The sequence below is a fragment of the Ornithodoros turicata genome, chromosome 9 (genome assembly GCF_037126465.1).
Source record: "Ornithodoros turicata isolate Travis chromosome 9, ASM3712646v1, whole genome shotgun sequence".
Lineage (NCBI taxonomy): Eukaryota > Metazoa > Arthropoda > Arachnida > Ixodida > Argasidae > Ornithodoros > Ornithodoros turicata.
The window spans coordinates 31,515,540-31,530,089 of record NC_088209.1 but is presented as its reverse complement, the minus strand read 5'-3'; the positions used below and the strand labels follow the sequence as shown (position 1 = coordinate 31,530,089).

Sequence of the window (14,550 nt, the reverse complement as noted above, 5' to 3'; positions counted from 1 at the left end):
CCAGATTTAGCAGAGCCCGGAATGGAATTGGAATGGAATGGCAGAAACTGTCCTAGGAATGGGAATGGAATGGTCTGGGTGCCCCGGTGGCGCAGTTTTGGTTTCAACGTGCTGGTTTCTGCCCTCGCACCCTTTACACCACACCTGCACGCGGTCAAGAGTGAAATAACCTTGTCCTTGTGCTTTTTCCGTGCTTAGTAATGTCAATCTCCTCTAGCACTGCTGGACTTGCCAGTATGGTTACCGGTCATTTTCTTTTATTGAGGGAATTAACGGAATGGAATTGGTTGCCAAGCCATTCCAGGAGTGGGAACTGACCATACCTTTTCATTCCGAGGTATTGAAAGGAATGGAATTATCGCAAGTCTCCATTCCTCGGAATGGAACTGGAACGGAATGGGAGACCTCATTCCGCAGCCCTGTGTTGTATTATACGGTGCGTATCAAGAACACATTGCCAACATAAATTTTGTGATTCTCAAGCGTAAATAACGCTGCGCGCGTCTGACCTACCGTGACATAGAAATAACTTCGTGGACTATGGTCTGTTGACCATTGTGCTTTTACACCCCCTCCCCTCCTCGTGCTTGTGAAGTGACTTTGTACCTTTTTGTACATGTTTGTCAATGTTAACGATATGTGAGCTATGACTTTCGTTCGTAGTATCGAGTAGCCGGTTTCCACATTGGTGGAGCTGACCTCTCCATTTTATTATTTCCCTTTCATCATCATCATCGCGGCACCACTTCGTTTTGATATTACACTACAAGTGCATATAGAAATATTACGGTTAACTGTTGCGCTTAACCCCTGATTTGCGTCGTAAGTATAAACACACCTTGCGCAGTTCCGGTGCGAGAAAGAAAAATAAAATTGTGATGATGACGATCCGTCTTTCGGGTAACGGGAGGTGGACCGCGTCGTTACTTTAGAGGTGGGGTATTATGCGTCCGGATCGACTTTATAAGGAACACACGAGAGAAATACCCTCGCATCACAGCCGGGAGATTCCAACCTGGCTCACGACAACTACGGTCATGAGCGAGGTGGTGAGATATCACACGCGCGGGTGCGTCATAACTGATTGGGATAGTAGTTCATCCAGTCGGCCACCGGAGATGTAGTGCTGTGAAGATCACATCTCCGCATTCATGGAAAAAGCTCTGTGGTCAGAGGAGTTCAAACATGCTAGTAGACGTCAAGAACAGATAGAATATGTGTACAGGCATCGACGGTGCTGCACAGGGTTAGAACAAGGAACCAAGACGGCGGCAAGGCTGAGCAATTAGAAATCTTTCGTTTTGGAACTTCTTTCGAAAGCCACAATAACTATCGCGCAATGTCAGCAGCCGGTACAACGAAACCGCAACCCACATGGCTAACGCAGTGCGAAAGCCAAGAGCGATGAGCGGACGCGTAATTTTTCACGCGGTGCCTCCCACCGAGCGCCGTTCGGCGTTCAGGCGTAATTAAATTACTCGTGGCTGCAATAACTTTGTTAGAACCCGCCCGTTCGTGAAGCTTGCCGAATGGCAGCAAAATGAGGTAGCTTTTCTTCGCCGCACCTGGTCCCTGTAATAACCCCATCCCAAGAGTATACGAACGGCCTCTCATCACAGTCCCTGGCAGTCGGGGGACAATTTGAGAAACGATGCTTTAGAAGACTGCAGGTTGGAAACTTCGTTAATTTTCCCCGCACGACATCTCCAGGCTCCCGTTTTTTCGTGCGCCCTGTGCGCCTAATGCACATTCACTTTTCACTCCTCAGTTTCACGTGTATGTGACATCGAATTGTATGGCGGAGATGGTCAATGTCATGCGTGCGAAGGTGCAGATGAAGCAGTGATGCTTCAGTGATGCGTCTGTCGCGTGATCTGGGACATTATGTTGGAGTAAAAAGGTGGTAGTGTAACGGAATTGGTGGAACCCTCTTGCCACAATCATTCCCAGCCGAAAGATGTATTCTACGTTAAAAGAGCCTGAAATTGAGAAATGTGCGTTGAATGGTACAAGTCCTTGTTTACTAGTGAAGGACATATCGAGACTATATAGACAAAAGGTTTATATAAGGTGACAATCACGTGATGTATGTGACACGTGACTGCTATTTTCTTTTCACTCCTCAACTATCATTTTCTTCACTTCACTGGATATTTAATTGAACTGGAGTAGCCGGATCTGTTCATGAGTGCCACATTCACCGTTTTATTTTTCCCTATGCACCAAACCAAACCAAGTCAGGTATATGTCGAGCTTTGCTTCATAAATACCGAAACACCGATGCAAGCATTGTAGTTCCACGAGTGGTGCAACGTGCTCCTTCGCAGCTGTCTCGTTTAAAACGCAGCAACTTGCGACAGCTTGCACGGATAATTCTCCTTCAGCTTATATTACTCATCACTTTTAATTGCGCTACTCAATGTAACCGCTATTGAAACAACGCGACAACCGCGTGCACTCCATGGCCACTCCAAGCAACTGTAAGCATATCTCGCAGAAACCTTTCTGCTCGTCTGAAATTCCAGCTTACACATGCTACCATGCCACGTACTATATGACTATAGAAAGCACGTTGTCCGTACGCACAGAACGCGATAAAGAAAACCAAATTGTGTCAACAGGATGCAACCCTGACATGATCGAGCGACGGAGAAATTGTAGGCCCTGACTGCGATCATGCAGCACTTGTGAGCTGGCGTTCATTAAGACCGTGCTTGTACGGTTCGGGAAAGGGCTACGCCCTCGTCTGTGTACACCAGTAGGACACGAGAACGGCAATTCGACCTGGGGGTTTCCTACGTGCGTCGGTTGAAATCGATTATCGACGGAATCCCCTAAGGGACATGAATAAGAGCACGAATCCAGTGCTGTTGATACTGTCAACAATCCCCTCCGTCCATTGTTTCTTCTGCTCTCTATGCCCCGTGTAAATGATGCGTGGTACAATGTGCGCTCAGAATATTTGAGGTGTCTGTCTGTGTAGGGCGATACGCACTAATTTATATTCATGCAAACATTTCTCGTTATTTAAAGGCACAGTTTCGAGTTGATGCAATAGCGTAGGCTACCAGGACTGTTATGTCACAGTTTTCGTTCAGATCATCGGGCAACACTGTGCCGAAGTCAATACCAACTTCGCGTGGACCGTCAAGTACGGCGGAGAAACTGCATCGCACGCGCATAACACTGGGGTCTAGCGAGGCGACGTCTACGGTGCGTCGCGTGGAAACCAGAATCACAACAGAAAAAATAAAATAGAAATAAAAACGCTGGAGGCATATGCACTAGCGTCGCCCCCCCCCCCCCCCCCCCTAAAATGAGGGTTGTTGCACGCCATGCGTTGCCTCGCCCGATTTTAGAGCATTTTTTTATTTTTTTATTTCTAAATTTTTTTTAGGGCGACCGGCGACCAATTTGCGCGCATCACGTCACAACTTGCGTCGGCGCTGCAGTCAGCAGATGGTCCGCTTGGTGTGGGCAAAACAGCAATCAATTGGAGTGATTTGAGTGACCGTTTTCATGCAAAATGGGCATGTCGCAAAGTCGTGTACCCTTACCGCCGTATTCTTGAACGAGCCTCGACTCGAAACTCGACTCGAGCTGCTCCTCGAGGCCGGTTTTGCGCTTCATAAATCGACCTTGACACGAAACGCTCCTCGAGTGGAGGAATTCCTCCGTGCATTCCTCGAAAATCTCGAGGTAGCATCGGTGCTACCTCGAGAACGCTTCTCAACTCGAGTTTCGTTGGTGTCATGACGGAAGACATGTCGTTAGCTGCGTTCATCGACTGCGTTTTGTGTCACGATGGCCTTGAACTGGGTGCTGACAACACTGAGCGACAACGTTCAATAAGGGGCCATCAAACTCCTTTTGACCATTTTGATGATCACGAGTTCCTCATATGGTATACGGTACCGCTTCATGAAGAAAACCGTACGAAGCCTTTTGAATACATTGCACGTTGGTCGAAATAAAGAATTACATTTATTTTTCATGCCATAAGTGTGTTTTAAGCACGATAATTAACATTTTCGAGTGGTCCCGAAAGACGGCTGGGGTCGAGACTAGAGCTTTATTCGAGGACGGTTTCTCGAGGCGTGCCTTGGCGGAGGAATCCTCGAAGCGGGTTCATGAAACGCATGGACTCTTCGAGTGGAGCAGCGCCACTTTCCTCCACTCGTTGGAGTCGAGGCGGAGCGTCGAGTCGAGGCTTGTTCAAGAATACGGCGGTTAGGGTACACAACTCGATGGGGAAAAGGGGTGGTGGCGAAATCACTTTCCATCAGTTTCCGCGCAACGCAGAAGGAAGAAAGCGTTTGATTGTGAATCGTGTTTGAATCGTTTTGATCAGTGAAACGGAAAGGTTCCTTGACATCTCGCCTCCCTCACGATACCTGTGTACGAATAAACGACGCTAACATGAATCGGTGCACGGTAGCAGATAGCGCTGTTTTCAAAAACGCCCCGATGAAACAGCTCGTCTAAGGTGTGCTTCCCAGTGACTTGTACGCTTGCGAAGTATAAGCAGTGAACTGGCTCGGCGAAAATATTAGATAAAATACAATGCGAATGTGATCGGTGGCGTGTTTTGTGGCTGGGCTGTCCAGTTGTCGATGTACAGCGCAAAGGGATCGTCATGTTGTATACCGCTCATAAACAACTTCGTCTTGTAGCAACACTTGTCTCATATTTCTTCAGAGCTCTAAATTATTTCAGGTATGAGACAGCCGAGAACGGTGTAGCAGCGCAACACAGCCGATGTCCACTTGCGGAAAGCATTCGCACGGCTGCGTTCAGTGTGCTTTGCCCACACCAACCCCGCGCATGCGCGAGATCGAACCGTGTCGGCGCGCTGCGGAGAAACGATGAACCACCGTAGTGTGGATAGCTTCCTCGTGTCGTCTGCTTTTCCACGTTTATTCCGCGTTCAGTGCAGCAGGTGGAGCATTGGGGGAGCCGAACAGTATACCACCGCGGCACAAGTGGTCTTCCGGTGAATATACACTAGAATCACGGGAAAGAACCAACTCCGAACATCGGCCGGCGTGTTATCCATACTAGAAAAGTGACGGTGTCGCCCGCCATGTGTCGATCTCTCGATCACGTGTGTGCTGTGTTACCAACTACTCAAAGGCAACATTAAATTACACCAAACGTTTAAGCTGCTTGTATGTTGTTTTACGGTGCCTTTACACAAACGAAGCTCTTAATCTTGAGGAACGACGAGGATCTGGACCTCCACTGGTTTCTCGCATTTGGTTTTATAGCTCACAGGTTTCTCGCATTTGGGCCTTGCACGATAGGATGGGCAGGGTGAGAAGAACCGGCTTTCGCTACCTTCAGAATTACTTCCAGAATCTACGCAGTTATATTAAATACGTATTATACGTAGCTTTATACGCGTCTTTAAGGCCATGCGACAATTACCATGTGACCAAAAATTTACCGCCAACCTTATAAAGCAGCCGCGTGTGGACGCGGCAAAATGCCCAGAGATGAAGCCAGTTTTTGAAATTTTTGTGACGTTAAGTTAAATCTCTAGCGCGGCGTTTCTTGAACAACAGCCGACATGAATGGTGACTGACCACATGTCATACCAAATCTGCGTCGACGGTTGTTCTACGGCAGCTCACTTTGGCCGTACTTGACAGCGATACAGGGAGGACTCAAGTTTTCACCGACGCATCAACGACGCGTTCCGGCACTGCTTGTGCCTATGTGATCCCGCAGCTGTCGGCTGAAGGATGTGCAAGGCTGACGCACCGCACATCGGCGGCGGAACTGCACGCGATTTGTATGGCGCTTATCTTCATTGCGTCCTCTCTATCCCCAGTACCACTGGTCCGTCTACGCCGGTTCTCGGCTGCTGGCCTGCCTCTTTCCTGTTTTTTTTTTTTTCTTTCTCTCCTTCTCTTTTTTTTTTTCTGGCTCTACTGTTCCACCCACAAACGCGTTTTGGAGTAGCTAGTCCTGACTGGGTCGGGACTAACCTCTCCATCTATATTTTTCATATCCAATCCAATCTAATCCAATCATATCAAATTGAAGTCATCTTGTTTTGCTACGCTTATAAACGCGTGGTGCGGTACGTGAATACGTTTAAAATACGCCTGTCGTGTTCGCTTTCTCCGAGGTCCCGAATGTCTCAAGCTTCACTGCGGAGTGAAGCGAGACAGGTATAATCCATTTTCAATCATTGAGACCCGGCCGTTTGGGAGCTTCGGTCTTTTTTTGTCCCCTCTCGAAACAGTTATCGAACTGCTTTCTCTATTTCTAACCAGTCCAGGGGAAAAGCTGCAAAATAAATCGAAGCGTCGGAGCTGCGACACGGCAAATTGGTCGGACGCTGTGAGAAAGGAACGTCGATAAAGTATGGCGCGGAAATCATTAGATCTTTTCATATGCTAATGCATCAACTCAAAGGGAAGGCTAGTGTCAAAAGTTTGGTTTCTGCACAGGATAAGGCAAAAAGGGAAGAGTGAAAAGGGGAAGCAAATTGAAAGTTTAAGTGTGCACTCTTTGCTATAGGGCAAAGGCGCATGGGGCGAAGGAGCCAAACCTCTATATTGTGTGCGTGCAGGTGTCGACAGTTTTCCTTATCCCTATCTCAGAAATTGCTTTGCTGTTAATACTGTTGACTTGGTTTCTTGAGAGAGATCGAAGTCATATGAAGCTGTCGTGGACGGATCTTCACGGCTGCCGACGTTGGTGGGCCCTTATAAAGCTATCGCATTAAAGCGATAGTTGGATGCCCAAGCATAGATTCGTTGATTTCTGTTACAGACTGTAGTGTATTTCGAACTTAACCAACAAACAAAATTAATGCAGCTTGGCGGCAGCGCTCCTAATGTAAGCCTGCCCCTGCGTAGTGCCACATCTCTCAAGATTCTTGGCGTTTTATTCGACCGAAACGGCCCCATGCACGACAACTGGCTTCAGGCTCTGCAGGAGTTCCAGTCCAAGTGTCAAGCCGCGGAACCCTTCGACCTCTCGTACCTTGAGCGCGCCTACTTAGTGCGAACTGTTTTCCGTGGGCGAGTCTGGCACCTGAGCCACTTGTTAATCGCACCACACCAGATAATAGCGAGGCTGCACTCCGCGATGCTCTCGTCCTTCTGGAGGAAGCGTCGCAGGCCAATTGCACGGATCTTGCTGTCTCTCCCTGCTTCGCGTGGAGGAGTGTCACTTCCTGACATTGGCCTTATGAACACAGGAATCGCTATGAGAACTGTACTTCGTGTTCTAAATACCGAGCCGTCGCCAACTCAAGTTTTGTTGCTCTACTGCATGGGCCGCCTCGCACGGGACCTTGTTGCGCATGGCTATGACCCAGTGGCTCCATCGGCTGCGTCACCTCCACAGTTTCATGCAGCCGTGCACTCCTATCACCACAAGCTGTCCTCTGTTCTACCAAGTCATTTGCTGGCTTCTTCTCCTAGCGTGCTGTCGGAAGCAGTGGTTTGCCATGAAGTGGACAACAATGGGTCCGATAGCGGGCGGCGACCATCTTCTCTTGTGGAATCTGGTGTCGACAAACACTTGTCCATATTGTGCACACGTCGAGACGAACAGTCATGTGCTATACGAATGCCACACGACGAGGATCTTTTGGTGTCTTGTTCGCCGTCACACAAATGTCGTTTGCCCTGTGTCATTCGACTGTCGCCGTCCGTCTCACCGCCTTAGTATTCTCGTGACTGCTTGTGGCGCGGACATATTGTGGACAGCGCGCTGTAAGGCAGTGGCACAACGTCGGAATCGCGCCCCATTGTTCTTGTTGCTGCGACGCATGCGCGGGAACTACTCGTGCTCGGACGTGATCGTTTCGACAGGCTATGGGGAGCACACCCCTCAGTTTGTGCACAGGACGGCCACGTATCCATCGTGGGAGCCCCACCTTGACTGTACATAGTGTACATATGTCGTATAATTTTCTCTTTGTACTTTCACACTGTGCCATGGTATAGCCTACAGACTATATAACTGATGAAATTTAGATGTATATATAGTGTGCATAGTTGTATAGTAGTTATATAGTTGCATAGTGTGCATATATTGCTTGTGTTTTGCGTGCAGATAGTCCTTTAGTGTCGCCATCAAATTACTGTGTGTTGAGGACCGCTTGTGTATTTCGTTCATAATAAATTTTCCCTTAACAACCAGGCCCGTGCAATAGATCCTCGCAGCTCGAGCGGTATGATTTATTGTATAGGCGTCTGAAAGCACCGAGATCCCCGCAAGTACGGGTTTCTGGTTTTCGGCATTTTCTTTCGAGCTAATTCGGGGGGTGTTTATCGGCATTTATATGGTTCAGTAAAAATCGGATTCTTTCGGCAGCTATATTCCGCCCCTGAAAATAAACGCCGGAATGCGGGCATCCATTCAATTCCACACGAAAGTCTTGCTGGCTTGACCGTGTTTTAACGGGCCTCAGAAACGGTAACTGAGTCTAAGTCTGTATTGGAGAGGTGTAGCCAGAAGGTCCCGTCCAAAGAGTACAAAGAGTCCAAAGAGTACAAAGTCGAACTAAAAGGCTAGGGAGTCAGTGATCGGCTTTTGGAACTGTTTGGGAATTCTGAACATTCCCCGGCGATAACAGACGTCACAACCAGAAAAAAAAAATCATTTGGGGGGAGGGGGTGTTTTTCGGCATATTTGAGCAAATGCCGAAAACAACAAACTCTATATATAGGCTTTCGCGCGGAGAAGGACGCGCGGCGCCCGTCTGAGAACAATGTGACGTCAAGAGGGCGGTCCGTTTCCCCGGCATCGAGATGCGGCTTCCTATCGCAAGCCCTGAACCAACGTCACAAAACGTCACGCGAGCCGACCGCCCCCTCCCGTAATACGCTCCTCCTCCGGCGCGCTGCCGATTCCCACAGGAAAATACTGAAAACTCGGAAAATGCGTCGATTTCGAACGGAAGGGCTCACGGGGTGTTGTTCATCGTCTGTTGCACACGTCCAGCACGTTTTTCTTTTCTTTCAATTTCGTAGGGAGCGAACTATTCCTTTAAAAGAACACGTGACGCTCCGTCTGTGTAGGTTGCTTTGCGAATAGTTGATACTGTGTGTCGTTATCCGGACCATGCTCCTTTAACAGCTGCTGCTGTTAAAGGAGCATGGAAGTGACATTTCTTTCTTTTCTGAATAACGCGTTCTGGAGTAGCCAGTCCCGAGTGGCTCGAGACTAACATCTCCATTTTTTTCTTTTACAAATCAATCAATCAATCAACATGACTCTTAACCCTGCCTCATCTGTGAAGCTGTCCACCAGGAGTCACCATGCAAAATATTTGCGCTCTGTGGCGTAGACAGTCTTTGCGGCCTGATGCATGACGGGAGAACGCCGATACGAAGAAAGCGCAAAGGTTGACACCTATACAGTCTGGGACGTGCGCTACTCCAACATAAAATTGCCTACGCGGCTACCGTGTCACTCATGAAGCTAACATGCCTAACTAAACTGAATCATTGATTGTGGGACTTGCCATATTCACAAAGACGATCTACACTTTGTGCTCTGGTGTGACACCTTGAGGGCACTACTGTCGCGTCATAAATTGACTGTCAGAATCTAGAACCAAGAGTCCCGGCGGTATAAGAGCGAATACGCCACTCCATCCTTTTCCTGTGGCTGTCTATCCTTTTCCTATATAGGGACGTTTCCTCCTTTCTATCGTCAAAACGCGGGGAAAACTTTCGATAATGCGATTGAGTTCCCAATCCAAACGCTCCTGTCTTTGTGTATGTGTGTTGTTGTATTTGATGGTTGTACAGTATTCGTTTCATATCCCTTTCGAGTCCGTATTTGAGAAAGTATATTTGTTAACAGTTGGAATCGATACCGGAAATACATTACCATATACCATACTTGGTTCTCAGACTCTTTTCCTCCACACAGAGATGAAAAGAGCCTTTAGAATGAAACCGAGAAAGCCGATTTTGATACCCATCCGTTTTTGACGAAAATAGATTACGGTATCTGCCGTGCAGTTCCAGCAAACCCGCAATGATGTTCTGGAAAGTATGGATCGTCACATAAGCATACCGCAAGTGCGATAAGAAGCTATATACACGTGCCTGTTTTGGCGGCTCCAGAATCCAGATGTGGTATATGGTTGATTCCGATATGGCAACGCGATATCGTCGATATGGTCGCCAGAATTTCGTTGGCAATGTCATTCTCATGTCCTCCATTTGATTAACGTGTGCTTCTATCCGTCGCTATATCTCAGAGATATGCGATGTGACTTTCTGATCCGTCGATATGTAGCCTAAGTTGCGATATGGTTTAAATGGTCCTCTCGCTGAATCCCACTTGACGTATACTTTGCCTCACATTACCAATGCACCTGACGCACGGACACCTTAGAGCTCTTTCAGGAGAAGGACGCCGAGTCGAACGACGTTTGAGTCCCCTGTCAACGGCGAAACTCCCTTTGGGTATATCGTTCCGTCACGGAGGAGGAGGTCGGCAGGCGCCTTCGCGACTGAGGACTATCCTTGATCGCAGAGCCGGTTGATGGTCATCACACAAATATGCGGGACTGCAATTTTCTTTTTTTTAGTCTTTAAAAGAGTTTCGCAGACTTATTAGACCCTCATCGGACCGAATTTTATCACAGCGATTTTTTTAAATTTGATACATTGGCACGATGGTCGTGAATATTCACTGCGTTTCCAACACGATGCTGCAGACTTCTGCTCCAAATTATAAAAATGATTATAAGACACACTCGCTGAACTATATATGAATAACATGCGCGTATATTTAGGAATTTAGTTTACTGCTCGAAGACATGTTGTATCGCTCTCTCAATCCGTGTTTGAACATCGCAAACAGCACAACACGTTGGCCAAAATATTGGTTGCACATTGGCAATACTAGTCAATATATAGCGAATATTAGGCCAGCATGGTGCTTCTGCAACGCAGGCCCCTTTCAATAAGGATTCCTACAAAGTTGTAAAGGACCCCTACTTCAGATGAGTTCTTCTAGCCAACCCGTATGTCTGGGGTATAATACAGGTTCAGTAAACCTTGAGCAGCCGCTTGTCCAGTGTTTCATCGACTACAAAACGTCAAAGAACTGTACATCGGACTGTAACGGCGCACTTCATACGCGCGGTTCAAAGTCGTGTTGCAGTGCATTTTGTGTTTGGGACTCCAGAATAACGTTCAAAAAATCGCATTTTGTTTGTAGCCGATATCGTGCAAAATGAGTTGCACAGTTGGGCTGGTTATGAACAACAACAACAACAACAACAAGTTTATTACGGGATGACGGCTGGAGAGTTTCATCGCGGCTGGTTATACGACGATACGTGGCTATAGGATTGCCATTATTTAACGTGATTTGTAGCGCCAGGGGTGTCATTCTGTCCTTCAGAAAAGCGTGGTAGCGATGTCTGCGTAGCGAGGCTGACCTTCTGAGTCAAGTATACGTCCATGTATGGGCTGCCCGCAGACAAGTTTCGCAGCTGTTTTCACTACTCTACAGCCTCACACCTCGGGACGGAAGGACTTGCCGTAGACGATAACGGGATAGCAGACGGAAATTTTGTCGTCCGGCACGGAAACTGTTGAGAGCGAACAGTTCCTGTGGCCTCTTTCTTCAGGAAACGCATCGCGTCTATGCCGTCGCAGGCAGACTCGGACTGATATTTCCAGTACACACCTAGCTGAACGCGGCCCGTTGTTATAAAACGAAATGCGCAAGGGCTCCTGATGCTAAAAAATGCAAAAAAAGAAAAAAACGTCTTTCTATCGTGTTCGAGGCACAACAGCGACAACACCAAGCAAACGACAGCAAGAGTCAAGCAGACATGCATGTGTGTCAGTTATATGTTTCACCCCTGGAGTTGCTGTACCCTGCCCCATCACATGTGGCAGGTTAAATGAGTGATATTGAAATGAAGAGGGGATCAGTAGGTGTCCTCGGCTAGCTTGCAGAAGGAGAAAAGAAGCAGCAGAAACCAACGAGGTACAGAGCACGGCAGAAGGTACCTGTGGACACGCTGCAGTTACTGGCCAAAATAGGCGAGAGGAGACGACCTCCGATGATCATGCATCTATAGGAACTCCAAGTGCCAATCGCTTATTGTCAGTACACGTGGCGTGATCGGAACACAGGGAACCTCTACGCAGCTCAAGCTAACTAAATGGTTTCCAAAACACGCCATTCTGGCTACATTCCAATTAGCGCTGAAAGCGCTTCTATCAACGAGACATTCCGTTAATGAGAAGAATCTTTGGCACCGTCTCCTACGACCGCACGCATCGTAATCAGCTTAGTTATCCCGAAACAAGCTCTGCTCCTAAGCACTTTCACTTTCAAGTGGTACGTATTATGCAGAACTGCGCTGGCACATGCACACTTTGATGTGAACTATGTAGGCAACCATCGGGACTTAGCCTGAGAAGTCGAGAGTAGAGAATTTTAGTGCTGCGTGCGCAGGCGCTTTGTTTATGCAAAGAAATCGCTGGTGCGCACGCGGCTTGGCCTTTAGCGCGCGCGTGCAACGTGCACCCGCTATATTTCCTTTGCGTACGCGCGGAAAGTAAAACTCCCTCATCTTTGAAACTCTCCCACAATACGCTCCAAAATCGCTGCGTTTTCGTTATGGCACGTCAAATAAAAATTAATTTCCTTTTTTTTTACTTTTCAGAGGTATTTACTCGAATTTATATAAGTTATAATGAGTATACATATTGTAATACGTTTAAACCAGGTGCTGAAGACTTGGGAGGTGGTGGGTTCGAATCCTACTACCGGCTGTGCTGTCTGAGCTTTTCCCTGGGTTTTCCGAAGACTTTCCAGACGTATGTCGCACAGCTCCCCTGAAGTTGGCCCAGGACGCATACTAACCCCCCTGTCCCCCACTCCTTTCTGCTGTCCTCTTTCCATCTGTCCACATCTGTACGCCGCTCATAGACACAGTTGCTTCGCGATGCTAACACCGAATATATATATATATAAAAAACGTTAAGATAATGAAAAGCCGCATGGGAACGAGCAGATATAAGTAAAAAATAAATTTGACGCAGACAACAGAAGTTGGAGTATTAAATCAAAAACGAAACTTATTAAGCGTTAAGAGAAATTTACAATAATGTTAGCGTTGCGGCGGAGGCTGCCACCTTCGTCAGGGCAAAGGAGTCAAAACATGTGATAATATATGTAATTATAATATTGTGAGGAAGGTCCATCGCCCTCTCGAATCTCGATGAGCATCATCATCGAGCTGACGTTGGCACCTTCAGCTGCCATCGATTTATTTCCACAAAGTTGTGGTGTCAGGGGGGAAAGCTGTCGTCTGCAGCGTATAGCCTCTTAACAATACGAAAATTATTATTTTATAAATATTCACGATGATCATCTGCTGAACCCACCATGTGTTCCACCACCATGTGGAAATAAATCATTATTATATTATAACCTCTGCCGACGGTCTTTAATTGCTATCCGTTTCTGATGAAAACCCGCAAAAAGAAGAGGGAGGGGGAAGAGGGGAACGAGGCGCGAAAGAATGACTTTTCAAGAAATGTACCCGATCGATTCTCCATTCTTTGCTTTCCTTGCGAAGCCAAGTTGGAAAAGCGACAGACAGTGTTTGCCGGGTCTCCGTTTTATTCCCTTCTATGTTTGGAGTTGGACTGTCTGCGTGGCCGTCTGTGTGTGATAGAGATAACATTCTTGGCGGCGCATGGAAACTCTCTCGGGGGACGAATTTTCTAAATGAGTGCAAAGGCCCGAGTCCACCCTTCCCCCGTGGTGCGATGTTGCCCTCTGTTCCGCTTCGACAATTTAATGTGCGTTTCGGGCGAGGACGTTGGATAGAAGGCAATAATGGTGTAAGCCTGTTGCGTTGGACGGTTATTTTTTCCACGCCATGCGTGTGTTTACGACTTCACAGTGTCCTGTCTGTGTTACCACGTGAAAGAATACATGTGCAAATGAGAGCGCGCAAAAAAGCTATTCTTCCGTTCGATGTTATTGGAATCTTCGATCTTTTATCTTTCAAATTATCGTTCAGTAGCTCATGAGTGGAACTTATCCCACTCCTTATCCCAGTGCCATAGGAATTCTAGCGGTATTTTTAGTTTTTTCTCCGCGCTCTCCCTGTTTTTCCACCCTCTTGGGTATACGGATCTGTGCAAAGTAACTGTGCTTTTAAATTACCTACACGAGAGGTTATGTTTTACGTAACATTCAAACATATTGAGAATACGATTGGCTAACGTTACTATATTAATGGTACAACCATGTTAACTCATGCTAAAGGGTAAAAATTACATTTATCCCGTCATGTGTATTAGGCACAACGACTACCGCTGAAGACAAAGATGGCACTTGTCGGTGCGCTACGTGTATTCGTTCACGTGTCATTTTCTCTTTCGAAGGCTGCAAGCGTGGAACTTATTTTCGTCAAGGATCATCATTGGCATATCCAATCGAAATTCGCAGTGACCTGCCGTACCATTATCGATTGCTACGGATCTTATTCTCTACATCTGTTCTACCGTCTGCTCTTCGACTTGGAACTTA

The 14,550-nt window shown here is 47.2% G+C and overlaps 2 protein-coding genes across 4 annotated transcripts in view; one reads left to right on the top strand and one right to left on the bottom strand.

Annotated features, from left to right (window-relative positions):
- The window catches only part of LOC135368626 (dopamine beta-hydroxylase-like), a 352,228-nt gene that overhangs the window by 293,021 nt on the left and 44,657 nt on the right, over positions 1-14,550 (top strand). The window lies entirely within an intron of this gene.
- Positions 1-14,550, bottom strand: part of LOC135368633 (frequenin-2-like) — a 51,747-nt gene that overhangs the window by 14,871 nt on the left and 22,326 nt on the right. The gene's annotated exons all lie outside the window — the stretch shown is intronic.